The sequence below is a fragment of the Alexandromys fortis genome, unplaced genomic scaffold (assembly GCF_014885135.2).
Source record: "Alexandromys fortis isolate MF-2015 unplaced genomic scaffold, M_Fortis_MF-2015_v1.1 scaffold_120, whole genome shotgun sequence".
Lineage (NCBI taxonomy): Eukaryota > Metazoa > Chordata > Mammalia > Rodentia > Cricetidae > Alexandromys > Alexandromys fortis.
Window position 1 is genome coordinate 3176155 of NW_026067999.1, and position 12334 is coordinate 3188488.

The following is a 12334-nucleotide window of genomic DNA, read 5'->3' on the forward strand; positions in this document are numbered from 1 at the left end:
AGGTTTGTTTTGGGGGGTTTTTTTTGTTTGTTTTGTTTAGTTTTGTTTTTTGTTGTTGTTGTTTTGGTTTCGAGACAGGGTTCACTACTTAACCCTGGCTGTTCTGGAATTGGCTTTGTAGATCAAGCTGGCTTTGAACACACAGAGATCTACCTGCCTCTGGTTCCAGAATTCTGGGATTAAAAGCATGCACCACCACCACCCAGCTTTGAAGTAAGCTTTATTAAATACTGACTAGAAAGATGGACATTGGCCAGGTCCATACCTGGGTTTCCCAGAGAATGACCACAAATTAATGTTAGTCCGGTACTTAGAAAAAGCCACAAGGCTACATACTTCCCACCTTTGTCCAATCAGGGGCAAGCATACCTCTTGACATACTTCCCATCTATGTACGTCCCTCCTATATGTGATCAAGCACATATCTTGTGCAGGTGGTGCAACCACACGTGTTTCTAGAAGTGAAAACACATGGCACATGACTTGTTATCTTACATGACCAACAGCCCCCAGCATTCCGGGAAGTTATTTCTCCTTGGGCAAGAGGGGCTTACAGGTTAGAGGCATTTTTGTTTGATGGATCTCTTAAGCACAGTCATTTAAACTTCAAACAGAGCTTCACCCCTCACTTGCGTACTAGCGTCTTTTGTCATTGCCGTGACCCAGCAAATGCCTTCACAAGAGCAACTTTCAGGGAACAGGGTGTATTGGATTCAGGGTTTTGAGGGTACAGTCTGTCATGGTGGGGAAGCCATGGCAGCCGTTCCATCATGATGGGGAAGGCATGGTAACAACAGTCAGGGAGGGTAGAGAGAGAGAGAGAAAGAGAGAGAGAGAGAGAGAGAGAGAGAGAGAGAGAGAGAGAGAGAGAGAGAGAGAGAGAGAGAGAGGAGTGCTGGCGCTCAGATCCTTTACTCCTATTTACTCGGTTTGTGAGCCAGCCCATGGCCCAGTGCTATCAGCATTCAGAGTAGGTCTTCCTGATTTGCGTAAACCTCTCTGAAAACACCCTCACAGACACACCCAGGTGATTCCAGATCCAATCACGTTCACAGTGAAGGCTAGAATAGTTGCTATTTTGCTCATCCAAGTTCACTGGTCACTGCATGGGAATATCTGCCATACTAATAGTTGTAGAACATTACTTGAAAATCCTCAACTTGCCAAAAAAAAACCAATATGATGGTCATCTCTAAGAGTGTAAAGCAAACCACAAACGATAGCAACACACGATGTCCCTGATTATGTAAGTCACGGGGCCAGCGCGTAAATCTGTGACCAAGGCAATGTGGTGGAAAGGCCTTTGGAGACGGTAGCAAACTGGGCAGCATAATGGTGAACACTGAGATACTTGCTGAGACACTTAGTAAAATGGCACGGCTAAGGCAATTAAAGCATTTCACAGCACAGTAAAATTGGGAAATTAATGGAATTGGCATTTTGTGTGAAGCTTTGCATAAAGCAAACTCTTAATAAAGAATTAATAAACAGAACATCTTTTTACTGATTTTATGGTCAGTGAAGAAAACTTCTCTAAAATAATGCCGAGTAACTTTACACAACTCGTATTGTTCAGACTCTGCTAGATGACATGAATATCTGGATTATTCCAATGCTGCCACTCTTGATAAGAACTTAATGAAGCTTGATAAGAACTTAATGAAGGATCAGTTCTCAAAATGTTTACCAGATTACAAATATCCCCAAATCTTCTGATAGTTCATCCTTGCAATAACTTAATAAACAATTAGCCCATGGTCATTTCATCACTGATGCTATTTGTTTTAAAACAGAGGTATTTTAAGCAATGACCCACTGGCCAGTTTTGTAACCCTGCATTTTTTGGTAGGTGATGTTCTATTTAAACACATTATATGTGAAGGGGCAGAATAAACTCCATTTTGAGAAATAACTCCACTTTAGACAGGACCTAACTAGGGGCTGCATTCACATAAACATTTCCAAGAAACTGTGCCTGCCCTGATCAAAGTGACCCACCAGGGTGTCCAAACGACATCTGCTTGGTTCAAATGCCCTTGCCTACCAGTCTGAACCTTGCTTTGGAGTGCATTCCAGACAACATGAAGGCAGCCTGGACTTTGCTAGTCCCACATAGCCCCACTGGGCAGTGAGCAAAAAAATAAATGTTTCCGTTTATTACCTGACTCCCTCACTTCCCAGCTTCTTGACTGGCATTTCAACCTTTGTGGGTCCCAACAATGCTTCCCCAATTTCACTAGGAAACCATTATAGAAGAGATTATATCACTCCTTATTATTAACTAAAGGCTGAAATGTTAGGTCTCAAATCCAGGACAAGTACCCATGGCTATTCCCAGCACTTCTTACCACTATCTGATCCTATCCTAAACCTCTCTCTCCAAAAGGCGGGTTTCTGCTTCCCTTCCCCCAGTCTGATCCCTATATAACTCAGTCATTTTGGCTGCCACCTGTCTTGGTCTTTTGGCCCAGGCCACCTCTGCGAGTCAGTGACTCCTCTCTTGCCCTCTGTCTCCCTCTCTCGTCTCATGGTCTGGTTTAGTCTGCCGGCCATGTTCAGCCTGGACTCTTCCCTCTGCCTGCTTTCTCCCTTATAGCTACAATTAAAATCTTCTTCAGACTTTAGGAGTAGTCATGTCCTTCCTTTATTTCAGTTTTTTTATTTACTTTAAATTTTAGCAATCAAGCCATTATGAGCACATTTATTGGCATATCAGTAACATTTTAGAGTTAACTGCATGGACTTTGAGTAAAGATAATACATAAAAACTAGTTCATGTGCCAGACATGGTGGTGCCCACCTTTTATTCCGGCACTCAGGAGTCACAGGTAGACAGATCTCTGAGTTCAAGGTCAGCCTAGTCTACATCGCAAGTTCCTGGCCACCCAGGCCTTGTCTCAAATATAAATACATAAATAAATAGAAAAATGGAAAACAAGTTTATGTACTTTGGTTTTCTTCTAATGCCGTGAGTAAACACTCCCAAGAGTAAACAGATTTTTAAAAGATTTATTTGATTATTTTAAATTTGTGTGTGTGTGTGTGTGTGTGAGAGAGAGAGAGAGAGAGAGAGAGAGAGAGAGAGAGAGAGAGAGAGAGAGGATTTTTCAAAGAGAGAGAGAGAGAGAGAGAGAGAGAGAGAGAGAGAGAGAGAGAGAGAGAGAGAGAGAGAGAGAGAGAGAGAGTTAGTAAAGGATGTTGCATCCCCTGGAGTTGCAGATGGTTGTGAATTATCCAACTTGGGTGATAATATTTGAACTCCTACCTACTGAAAGAGCAGCAAGCCCTCTTAAACCCCTTCTCCTTCAAGATATTTTTACAAGGAAGCACAAAGCCATGAGGACAGAGTGGGTGAGACGCTTGACAAAGCATTCTGAAGGCTCACATGGGGGAGTTGCAAACAATTTGGCAGACAGGAATAAAAACTTTAAGCCAACAGTATAGAAAACTGAGTCCCCTAAAGATGGAGAAACTGGTGTCCCCAATACTTCCTTTAGTAAAGGTGATTCAGTCTGCAATCCATGGAGGAAAGCGTTTGATTTTTTTTTTTCATACCCTGTAGTGGGCTGATTGTCTCTCCAGGCAAAAGATGATTTACTAATTCGTAGAGTCACACAGAGTGCCTGGGTTGAGGACATCTGGAATGCAGAGGAACTGGATACTGAACTGACAACAAGAGGATTAAGTGGATATGTGCCCACCAAGTACTCAGACTTCCTGCCATTGTTCCTCTGTGTGTACCTACCCAGCATCCTGGCAGTCAGGCCAGAACTTGGAAAGTATTTCTCTGGAGAGCATCGAGATCCAAGAAAATAGACCTAAAAACGAGTGAAATGAGCTGTGGCAAGAGTGGTACTCAGGAAAACTGTCCAGTCACATCAGCATGGCCCAGGCCTGGGCTCAGAACCCTGATTAGCTTTTGTCCCTTACTGTGATGGCTAATCATGGTTGTCAACTTGACTGCTATCTGGAATTAGCTACAGTAAGCAGCTGGGCTTGCATCTGGGGGATTTTCTTGATTGAGTCAGTTGAGGTGGGGAGACCCAACTTATGTCTGGGCCACACTTTCTGATTCCCCCCCCCCCCACACACACACACAAAGGCAGAGAAAAAGGAAGCTTTTGCTTTTTTTCCTCCTTGCCCTCACTCTTGCTGGCAAAGTTCATCTATCCTATTGCTGAGCTATTCATTCATTGTTATTGGAACCTAAGTTTGGGGATTCCGACGTAGACTGAAGACCCGCGGCTCTCTCGGGATCCTCTGCGACTTCAGCACTAGACTGGGACTGCTGAGACATCTGATTCTGGGGACGGAACATCTGTCAGATTCTTGGCCTGTCTGTTGGAAAACAGCTATTTTTGGACTACGTCAACCACATACAGTCTATAAGACATTCTAAAAAAATCATGTGTGTGTGTGTGTGTGTGTGTGTGTGTGTGAGAGAGAGAGAGAGAGAGAGAGAGAGAGAGAGAGAGAGAGAGAGAGGTGGAAAGGGGACAGAAACAGTGGAAGAGTGAGAGTAGTCAGTATGTATAATGTAGATGTACGTAATTGTAATAAAAGAGAAATCAAAGATACAAAGATTCTGGAGCCGGAGAGATGATGTGGTGGTTAAAAGCACTTGCTACACTCGTAGAGGACCCAGGTTCGGTTCCCAGCATCTGCACGGTGTCTAACAACCATCTCTAGCTCTAGCTCCAAGAGATCTAACACCCTCTTCTGACATCCACAGGCACTGAATGCATGCGATGCACATCCATACATGTTGAGCAACACACGTGTACGCATAAGATGAAAATAAACCTTTAAAAACCCTAAAGTATGCCAGACCTGGTGGGGCACACTTTAATGCCGGTACAAGGGAGGCAAAGGCAGGTGGATCTTTGAGTTTGAGGCCAGCTTGGTCTGCAGAGAACCAACAACGAAAACATGTCTATGTCAAGAACAAAGTATGACATTTCAGAGAACATTATTTGCTTCAGGAAGTATGAATAAACTTGAAAGGATGAAAAGCACGTCTTAAACATGCAGGGTCCTAGACAATTTTACTCCTACCCACCTTTCCATGACATCCTTCTTAGGGAAAAAAGATCATTGCAAAATCTTCAAAACCAGGAACTAAAACATGGAGCAAGGCACTGCTCAACCAAATCTCACTTCGCTACTTACTTTTTTGTTGCTGCAACAAGAGAAATAACAAAAGCAACTTAAGGAAGGAAGGGTATACTTTGGCTCACAATTTGAAGATCATACAAAGAGTAGGCATAGTGGCAGAAGTCCGGACTGTGTTGGGCCTGCATTTAGGAAACAAACAGGGTTGGATGGTGTTCAGCGAACTGTCTTTCTACCTCAATCTGACATCCATGGCCAAGGAATAGTATTGTCAACTGCTACAGTGAGCCTTCCTCTCTTAGTTGAACAGATCTAGAAACTCCTTCACAGACATACTGAAGAGTTTCTCTCCTAGGTGACTGTAGACCCTATCAAGTTGACAATACTAACCATTGCAAAGTCACTCGTTGTCAACTTGACACCAAAACGTGTTGATTTTAAGTAATAACACTCTTCTCCTTGGCCTTATAGGCTCATGGCCTTCTCATGATACAAAGTGCATTCAGTTCAAGTGCAAAAGTCTATAGTTCCATGACAGAGGGGGCATGGGAAAAACAGAACCCCAACCCCAGCAGTGAGAAATCCTCTTTGGAGTTGTTGGTCAGCTTTGTCAAACATACTCCGAAAATAGTATAGCCTGTTGTTACCATTCTTTTTGCCCCACCCCAGAAATGGATGTTAAGTTCCTAATGCTGAAGACACCATGCACTTCAGGCACATGGCTGAGAGGACCTGAGTTGGATCTGACTTGAAAGCCTACTCCTTGAGGACTAGCTTTTGGGGGTACCAAAAGGAACTATGAGAGATTCCAAAGGAGGAAAGCAACCAATAGTCCCACTCAAAGCAACCAATAGTCCCACTCAACTATGACACTTATGAATTACAACAGTAACCATCATGGCTTAATCACACCAAGGGTGCAATTAAAGAAAAAGAGGACAGTGGCCCAACATTTGAGTAAGGTGGTGGGAGAGACTATAGGGAGGAAAAGGAAGATGATGTAATTATATTTTAATTTCAAAGAATTGAATGATAAGGAGAACATTTCCAGCACTATTCAAAGTGTAAGTACAGAGTCTCTTCTGCGATTCAGGCGATCTCTTAACTGTGAACCCCTACAAAATAAAAGTTACAGTTAGGAAGTAACAACGAAAAGATCTTATGATTGGGGATCACCGCAACATGAGGAAGTGTATTAAAGGGTTGCAGTGTTAGCGAGGTTGAGAACCCCTGGCTTAGTTCTGCCACTCTACCTCTGCTGTGCACACACACGCAGTCTCTCTTTGCTGGTTCTACTCCCTGCATGCCACTTTCTTTGGTGGCTATCTCAGACACCCTGGGATTTCCATGGCAACTTGTGTCTTCAGAGCCTCTTGGCAAGGAATTCAACCTTGCCACATAGGCCAACTTTGTTGGCTTTCTGGAACCTCGGCACAAGCCTCCACGACCCCCTCACCCTGCATCTTTGCTGCCCATAAACCAACATCATGTGGATGATGCTACCAAGTTCTGCTGCCAGCTTGAGATGGAGGCTGGCAGGCCCGGATGGCAGTTTTGCAGCAGCCACTCTGTGCTGACCCTGGAGAAACTCTTCCCTACATGCTTGTGTCTGACCAGGGAACCTCCTCAGTAGCATCCTTACTTTAAACTTGCTCTCCTTTTAAATGGACTTGGGTTTTCACAAGATGAAGTCTTCCGTGGCTAGTGTTTCGCCCTATGGCATCTTTCCTGTTGTCTCAAAGCAGAGCAGGAGGTTTCTCTTGAATAGCACGGCTGTCTCTAGCAATCACAGCTGCTTCCTCAGCACCTCCTTGTCCGTAAGTACCACCTCTCCTTGTCAAATTCCACATTTTCCTACACTTTTACTGCACTCATGGGTTCCTTTCTCTCACTGGGGGCCTGGGTTAACAGTAGGGAGCTGTAGACATGCCACAGTCTTTTTTTCTTTTAAGATTTATTTATTTATTATGTATACAACATTCTGCCTCCATGTATGCCCACATGCCAGAAGAGGGCGCCAGATCTCATTAAAGATGGTTGTGAGCCACCATGTGGTTGCTGGGAATTGAACTCAGGACCTCTGGAAGAGCAGCCAGTGCTCTTAACCACTGAGCCATCTCTCCAGCACTGAGCCATCTCTCCAGCCCCCGACATACCGCAGTCTTATTCCTAGCCTGTCTTGAGTTCTCCTCCACCAGAGAAGTGAGTCCATTACTTTTGAATTCCGCCATACTTGGGTTCTCAGAATATGGGCAGAATGCAGCCAAATTCTTATCCAAAACATAACAGAATTTGCCAGCAGTGCGTGACAAGACGAAGGCACAGCTCTGTGCTGTTACCTGAAACAGCCTAGGGAGTTTGCCCTAATCTTTTAGGGACTTTGGCTCCCGTGAAACAGGTTCCTTAGCTTTGACACAGAAGACAATTTTAGGGGGACACAGCATGAAGTGGAGCTGGAGTTTCTTAATGCCATTGGAATATAGAGTTTCTTCAGCACTAGGTTTAAAGGAAGGAGAGAAATGTGTGAGAAGAAAGGAAGTCACACCCGAGAACATGGGTGTGGGCTTCTCTGAGAAACTCACACCCCATTGTCTTTAATAATAGTCATGTATAGGATTTGTGTAGTTTTGAAGCTAATAATTTCAGAGGGTTGTTAAGGAACTTAAATGAGATCACAGGGTGGCTCCCAAGGGGCCTGGGGACAGGGTAACACTGACAAAGTAAAGCTGACACTCCTGAGGACAGGCGTGTGGGGCTGCATCTTTACCACAAAAAGGGAGTTAAAGAAAATGTCTAGGGAAAGGAATGAGCGTTCCCCCTTAAGGTTATGGACATGTTCAGGGCCCCCCTTGTTAGCTATTTTAACTCATAATATTCATATAAGAAAGGAATATTAGCTCTGTGTCAGTAATGTTTAATTTTAATTGTGCTAGGATTCTCTCTCTCTCTCTCTCTCTCTCTCTCTCTCTCTCTCTCTCTCTCTCTCTCCCTCTCTCCTTTAGGGTCTTGTTATCAAACGTAAGGGTCATAACCTGTGCCCTGACTCAGGCCTGGCTACCTGTCCTCACCAAGTCAATCCACAGGGCAGGGAACCATGACTGCTCTTTGGATAGGAGAGGGAGGGGGAGAGGAGGGGGGGAGGGGGAGAAGAGAGGGGGGAGGGGGAGAAGAATGGGGGGAGGGGGAGGGAAATGGGAGGCTGGGAGGAGGAGGAAACTTTTTTTTCTTATTCTCAATAAAAAAAATTTATAGTAAAAAAAAAAAGAAAGAAAGAAAAATGGAAGTTTTCAGTGTGGCCACATGAGGAAGAGGGACAAAGGGGTCCAGCAAACCCCTCAAATCTGTCTTCCTCTTCCGAGTCCTGAGGTAAGATCCAAGTTTAAATGGAGGGCCAAGGATATGCACATCTAAGCAGTCCTGGTCAAGGTGTGGCTCTGCCCACTGTAGACACATCATCCTCTGGATTTCAGTCAGATAAAGTTGAAACAGTGTGACATTTCTTTCTAAGAGACAAGTTACTCCTCTGACGGGCTCTTTTGGCTTCTCCAAGCTCTAGTTTTTTGGAGAAATTTCCAGTTTTTGGGGGGCCATTATTTCAACAGTCTGATAGTTTAACAGAGACACAAGTGTCTCTTTAGAGTGCCTTCATTTCTGCCAGACCAATTACAGTCTCACTATATAATTCTGACTGGCCTGGCATTCACTATGTAGGCTGGCCTACAACTCACAGAGACTTACCTGCCTTTGCGTTTGCTCCGCAGTGCTGGCATCTAAAGCTACCACAATATGGTCTTCTAGGCTCTGCTCACACATTCTAGGCTTTTTCAAAGGCTTAAGAACCACAGGGTCAGATTTACCATAGCAACTGCCCCACTTCCAAGTACTAATTTTCTGTATTTCTTACGTTTCTCGTTGCTGTGATAAAACACACGAAACTAAAAGAAGGGACTGTTTTGGCTCACCGTCTTTGCTTTTAATGGTGTGTAGCTTCAACTTTACCATTTATGAGGAAATGTAGCGTTTTGATTTACTTGTCCTGCTGTGTGGATCAAAGTCAAAACTTTGGGCATGCTAGGCAACCATGTTACTGCTCAACTCCAGCCCTCCCCAGATCTACGTTTTAAAAAGATTAATAATAACTTCTTCAAATTTTCTAATTGGTTTTTATCTACTATCAGCTGATGTTTGTTTCATTTTGACATACTTTTTTCAAAACTGTTATTTTCATTTTTTCCACATTCGTCTATTATTTTAATTGCATTTGGACGAAAATCTATTTCCCTTGCTACATTTTTGTCTTGTCTTTCTTAGTATTACATCTATTCTAAAGTTTTGAAATCTCCCTGAGAGCTAGCGCATGCCTCTCTCTCACCACCATGAAAGGATATCTGGGAGACATAGACCACATTAGCAGTGACAATGTTATACTGAAGATCCCTTTTTAAGTAGCTCCATTCTTTCTCTAGACAGGTACCAACAATGCAGCCAAGTTTTCCAACATCCATTATCAAGTGGGGAGATGAGATTCAGGCAAGTTATCAGTTGCTGTGTAACAAATGTCAGAAAAACTTGGTATCCACAGTCAGCAGTGACGTTCTCAAGATTATTATTTCTGCTAGAAATAATATAACTAGAAGGTTATATTGCTCCACAGAGTACAGGCTGAAGTCATCCCATCCAAGCAGAACTTCTCTAAATCTGGGATGACCAATTGGAATTGGAGTCTCATTCTTCAGACCCTTTCTCCATATGACTGTTCTCATTTAACACCTTGCTTGGGCTTCTTCACATACATGATCATTGGATTTCAAGGGGAAAGATTCCAACAGGGCATGGACCAGTCTGTAAACACTTGGCAAGCATTCGCTGCACTTCATTTGCTGAGAGTAGTTTTGATGAAGCAAGCCACAAGGTCAAATCTCAGACTCAATGCAAGAGGGAGTTGAGTAAAGTATCAATTGACAGGTGGTTTATTGAAGGCCACCATGTAAAAGTCTCTCACAGACTAGTTTCTGTCCATAGTCACACATGGATCCTGCCGTATCCGGTATTGTACAGGAGCTAACCACTGGTCCATATTTTACTGCCACCAAGTACAATGTCTTGGGCTTATGTAACTTTTAGTCTTAAGAGTTTGAGCTTTTGATTCTGTATCTGTTGGGTTCTAAAAAAAAAAAAAAACCCCACACAACAAAGCACATACCTTTTTCGTTTATATTATATCCAATTTTTCTATTTGGAGCAGAAAAAGGAAGAGTCTCAGAATAATGATTGAAAAATGTCCTATTTGCTGGCAGTCTGGGTCAGCATCAAGTATATTTTCTTCAGGAAATTTTCGTAAGCACTAATTCTTACTGACAATGCCATTATTCTGCCCCCATCTCTTCCCTATCTCTTTCTTGTATAATAACACACAAATATCCACTGAACAGTCAGCATCTGCCTCTGCATCCTCATTCACTGTTTTCTTGAAGGGCTCTTGCTCTCAACTTGTATGGATACCTTCTACTCATCGTTTCATAAATGCTAGCAGAGAGAAATAGTCTTTGCCTTGAAATTCCCAGCATGTTCCTTACACTTCTCTTATGACATTTAGCAATTCCTTTTCTCATAGTCCATTTCATATGCGTTAGTTTATTATTATTATTTTTTTTTTGGTTTTTCGAGACAGGGATTTCTTTGTGTAACAGCCCTGGCTGTCCTGGAACTCACTCTGTAGACCAGGCTGGCCTCAAACTCACAGAGATCCACCTGCCTCTGCCTCCTGAGTGTTAGCATGAAAGGTGTGTGCCACCACCGCCCATCTCAAATGCTTTAGTTTTTTATCTTGGTTTGGAAACAGTCCTCATGCCAGATTTTCCCTTCATCTACTTGCATATAGTTAGCAAGCTTTCAATGCATGTGTGGTGCCTTCCAACTCTAAAATTATCCAAGGAAGCTTATTTACATACGAATTGGCAAAGAACTAAATTTCAAGGGAAGATGATACCTACATCTATTTTACATCTTTTCTGTTTAGGACATTTGATAGTCCAAGTGGTTCTGGCTTTCATATTTTAAGTATCATCAGAACATACTGCACAGCAATATTTTAGTCAAATTTTAGTGGCTTTCAATAACATTCTCTAAAGCAGTGATTTTCAACCTTCCTAATGCTTTAAACCCTTTAGTACAGTTCCTCATGTTGTGCTGACCATAAAATTAGTTTCATTGCTGCTTCATAACTGTAATTTTGCTACTGTGATGGATCGTAATGGAAATATCTGGCATGCAGGATATCTGATATGTGACCCCTGTGAAAGGGTGGTTTGACCCCAAAGGGGTCGAGACCCACAGGTTGAGAACCGCTGTTCTGAATGCATGCTTCGAAGTCGTTCATGCAGAACACTACAATTAAAATCATCCCCAGATTTAACTCAACTCAGCTATTTTGACTTTTAGAAAATAGCCTTAACTTTAGCACAAGTTTCAAAAGGATGCCAGTCATGGTGCTGGTAATGTTGCTCAGAAAAGAATTTAGTCTAGAAAGCACAGAAGTGGCAGTGCCAAGGAACTGCAAGTACCAACTGTAAAGAGTGGGTGACCATTAACTAGAACAATCAGATGGAGTCTGTATTCTCAGCCAAGCACCACTACGTCATGACCGGACTCCAGACCTCAAGACACTTTTGACTAAGGACTGCAACAGTTGGAAGGGGAGCATTTCAGGTTATACTTAAGATTTCTTCCCGCCTGGACTGTAGCGTTCTACGAAAAAAAAATCTCAAATCAGAACTTTTAAAAGGAATGTCCTCAATCTTTGGGACATTCATAGAAAAGTAGATCTGAAATTCAAAGTTCATAATTTTGTTTTTGACTTGCTGTGGGTTCTTTTTCGTATCCGTGTACTTTTATTTATTGCATCTAGCAACCATGTCAGAGTGCAGAGTGATAAGAACCAGCGTGATTGAGTAGGCTAAGGTACTGATCACAAACCGCCCTGACCCTGATTTCCCCAGCCTTCCTCTGGCAAGTCTCTTTAACCGGAAGGAGGCGGAGAGAGACCGGGCTTCCTGAAAAGAGACGCTGTAACTAGGCAACTAGGGTACGCCGCCCGGGACCTTCCGCAGCCCTTAGGAGACGTGCTCCAGCGCTCGCTGACGCTACGATCTGGCGCTGGAGAGTTGGGAATGACTGGGCGTCTCTCTGCTACGTGTATTCAGAACTTCTATGTGATTGGCTA